Source organism: Brassica napus, chromosome C8 (genome assembly GCF_020379485.1).
Source record: "Brassica napus cultivar Da-Ae chromosome C8, Da-Ae, whole genome shotgun sequence".
Lineage (NCBI taxonomy): Eukaryota > Viridiplantae > Streptophyta > Magnoliopsida > Brassicales > Brassicaceae > Brassica > Brassica napus.
In genome coordinates, this window is record NC_063451.1 from 20,658,448 (window position 1) to 20,662,091 (window position 3,644).

Here is a 3,644-nt window from a genome sequence, read left to right on the forward strand (position 1 = left end):
CGAATGGTTCCTACCCGAAACCGAATCGAATACCCTAATGGCCAGGACTTACTGTAAGTACATAAAAGCTGTCATCTGGTTCACTAAAACTCGATTAAAGATTATGGTAGTCTCGTATCTAAGCCTGGGACTTTTATCCGAGATCCGGATTCGATCCGAGATTCGATCCGGATCCGATCCGAAAATCCGGATATCCGGAGGGGCCGAATCCGGATCCGGATAGTAAAATGTTGGATCCGTCAAAGCCGGATCCGGATCCGGATACCTTAATTTTTTTAGTCCGGATATCCGGATCCGTAGGTTTTATTAATAACTATTTCAAAAATAGTAATATCTATATATAAAAATTAATTAATTTAATATATTTTTATTTTTATAATAGTATATATAAATTTTATGTAAATTTTGTAATATTATACATAGAAATAATTAAAAACATTATATATTTTTTTTATTTTTAAATTATTTTTAATATTTTTTATATATTAATATTAATTTTTATTTATTTTAAGGATCCAAATCCGGATCCGGATATCCGCCGGATCCGGATATCCGCCGGATATTACAATTTTTAGAAGGATATCCGACACCCGGATATCCGAGAACCCCGGATCCGGATAAGGATAGCAAAATTATGGATCCGCCGGATAAGGATCTGGATCCGGATACCTTAAAATTGTCCGGATATCCGACCCGTCTCAGGCCTACTCATATCAGATATGATGATGTAATCAATGATGTCAGTAATGAAACTTAAAATAGCAATCTTTACCATCTATGTGTGCTTGATCAGCTTCTGTTATTATATTTATTTTCCTGCATTACGTGCATATATGAAACTAAAAGTACACTGGAGATTTAAAAAAAAAAAGCTATTGCAATGAGAACTACATGTACAGATACAAAATCAGCCACAGGTGCCAGTGTGTTTGTCTTCAATGGCGTCTCTGTTTACATCATCTACTGAAGAGTTTCGTGAATGCAGGCTCTTCACTGTGTCTAATTGTAACAATGACCACAAATAGAATATGCCAAACTAATTAAACCCTATGAGCTCGTACATGACCAAACTGAGCTGTGGATAAAGTTAGATACTCGAGATATATGGACTGCTTATGGATGGTGAAAAACTATGGTAAAACCAGTACTAAGGAGCTACATCAGAATGGAATCATGTCCTACTATATAGACTGTTTAATGATATGATACCTCTGTGAAGGTGCCCGGCTGTTTAGCCAAAAGATCATTGTATTTTATTTGAAGTTCAGACTTCTCAGCGTGAAGCTTCTCGTAGTCAGAGACTGAAGGACCTCCTAGCTTTTGCTAAATGATTCTGAGGCAAAACCAAACTTTGATCATAAAAAACAACACTCAAGAGCGCGGATTGCCATAAACCAAAACCAAAGTAAGCATCATATAGTAGGAATCCAAGATTTAACAGAAACAACATTGCAAATCTGCATTGGTGAATTTGGAAAACAAATAAAAACTGTGATATAATTTTCTCAAGGAAAGCTATGCCTATGATTCAAAAATCTAACCCAAATTCCTATCAATTCTAGAGGACATGATTAAAAGCTCACTCTTTCACTTATTTATATTAGGTTTAGTTCATATAATCTGGCACCTGGTTCACTAAAACGTTAGAACATGGACTAAAGATGATGATAGTCTTTTAGAGAAACTAATATAAAACAGTTAGAAACAAAATACATGTCAAGTAACTTACTCAAAAGTAGACGTAGGCTTGTCATTCTTCTCATTCAAAGCAACCAGAACTACATTAAAAAATATTATAAATCGAATTATTTGTGAGAAACAGATGAGAGTATTCCATAGGAAAAAAAAAACTGCCGCAATAGGTAATGTTGACTATTGGAAACATAAACAATACTTTCGGTGAGAGAATCAACAACTTCACTGGACTCTAGATACTTCGTGGAAGCTTCTTGGACTCTTTCTCCTGACTAAGACAGACCCAAAAACATTTCAATTTTTTTAAAAAAACTGTATTTAATAGGCATCCCAACATCAAGTGAGGAAACAAAAAATGATATCAGTCGAAAGAGAAAGAGAAAAACAGATTTCAAAACAGTTGAAACAAAATTTTAGTTAATTTTCTTTATTTCTTTCAAAGAAGGATGAAAAGTGACATATCTCTTTGGACAGCTTCATCTACTTGTTTGAAAATATACGAAGAAAAAAACTTTGATGTTTGCAACAACTGATTGTATTAAACTTCTTCTTTTACTTCAGGCTTCGACCTATCTATATTAGATCCAAAGAAAAATACAATTCGTTACAACTTAAGATAAGCTTCAGCACAGTTTTGTACATGTCTACACGATATAAAGGAGATAAACCCATGCATAACCGTACCCTGTCGGTGGTTGAATTCAGTCAGTGTGTAGTTAAAGCGAAGATCCTGAATAAAAGTAGCAGAAGGGGCCTTAGAGGTTGATTTTGGCGTTTTGTTAGGCATAGAGTTGGGGGGTCTATTCAACATTCGTAACCTCTTTGACATTTAGAAACACACATTTCAATCAAATGAAAGTTTATCTTTTGTACTTTATAAAGATGTTTGGAATTGCGGAAAATTGAAAGCTTTCATTGAGAAGTAAAATCGAGACTTAAAATTGCCTTAATTTATCCGTCGAGCTCAAAAGCAGATCACTCTCATCAATTATCTCTGATGAGTTTTATCTTCTTTGTGAAGATGTGAATGGAGCTTATATAGAGAGAGTGAGTAATATGGGGAGTCAGTAGTCATGAAGGTGCTTTAGAGGATTAGAGAGCATTAAAGGAACCTGAAAGTGGGGGAGGTGGCTGGACAAAAATATTGAAAGCTTGACGTTATGCTTTGATTGATGGGTTAAATAGAAGCTTGTCATTTTTGGTTAAACAGAAGCTTGTCATTTTAGTTTCTATATAGCAGAGATGCCGAAACAATTGCCATCAACGGTGCAACTTTTTATATAAAAAAATATTCATTAAAAATTTCAGAAAGTGAAGTTTTTATTTTATTATATTATTATTGGTTATATATTTACAACCTTCATCGTTATTATTGAATATATCAAAAATCTTTATCATGAACCATTATTGTCAATATGTCAGAAACTGCCATTATTTTTGGCTATATGATAAAAATATTATTGTTAATGGTGATATATCTAAAATTATTTAACTTTTCAGAAAATTTTAAAGTTTTTATTTTTTTATATAGAATCTTATTTAAAAAAAAAATAATTTTCTTAAAAAATATAACTTTTAAGAAAACATTTTGATTTTTTTTCTAAGAAAATGATTTTTGAATTTTGATTTATTTTTTATATTTTATTTATTGTTAATTGCTGTTATTAATTAAACAGTTATAAAATAAAAATAAATTGTCATTGTAGTTATTGGTAAACAAGTCATTTTTTGACTTGATGAACAAATAAATCAAATTTAAAATTTTTATAATACAAAAGTGAATTCGATGATTTAATATACTAATTAAACAACTTCGAAGTTTTAAAAATTGTAATTAAATGTCATCTTGAAGGTTTCTTATGCAAAATTTCCTTTAAAAATTTAAACAGCTTCTATTTAACCAAAAAAAAATTTAAAACAGTCGACATGTTTAAGTCCAATAATTTAGA

At 31.5% G+C, this 3,644-nt stretch overlaps 1 long non-coding RNA gene across 1 annotated transcript; it reads right to left on the reverse strand.

Annotated features, from left to right (window-relative positions):
- Nucleotides 1-776: 776 nt before the first annotated feature.
- On the reverse strand, nt 777-3,116 carry LOC111208622. Its single transcript, XR_002660517.2, has 3 exons — nt 1,895-3,116; nt 1,730-1,778; nt 777-1,333 (listed from the first exon to the last, which is right to left on the reverse strand). It is a non-coding gene; the product is annotated as an uncharacterized LOC111208622 (long non-coding RNA).
- Between the last annotated feature and the right edge of the window lie 528 nt (nt 3,117-3,644).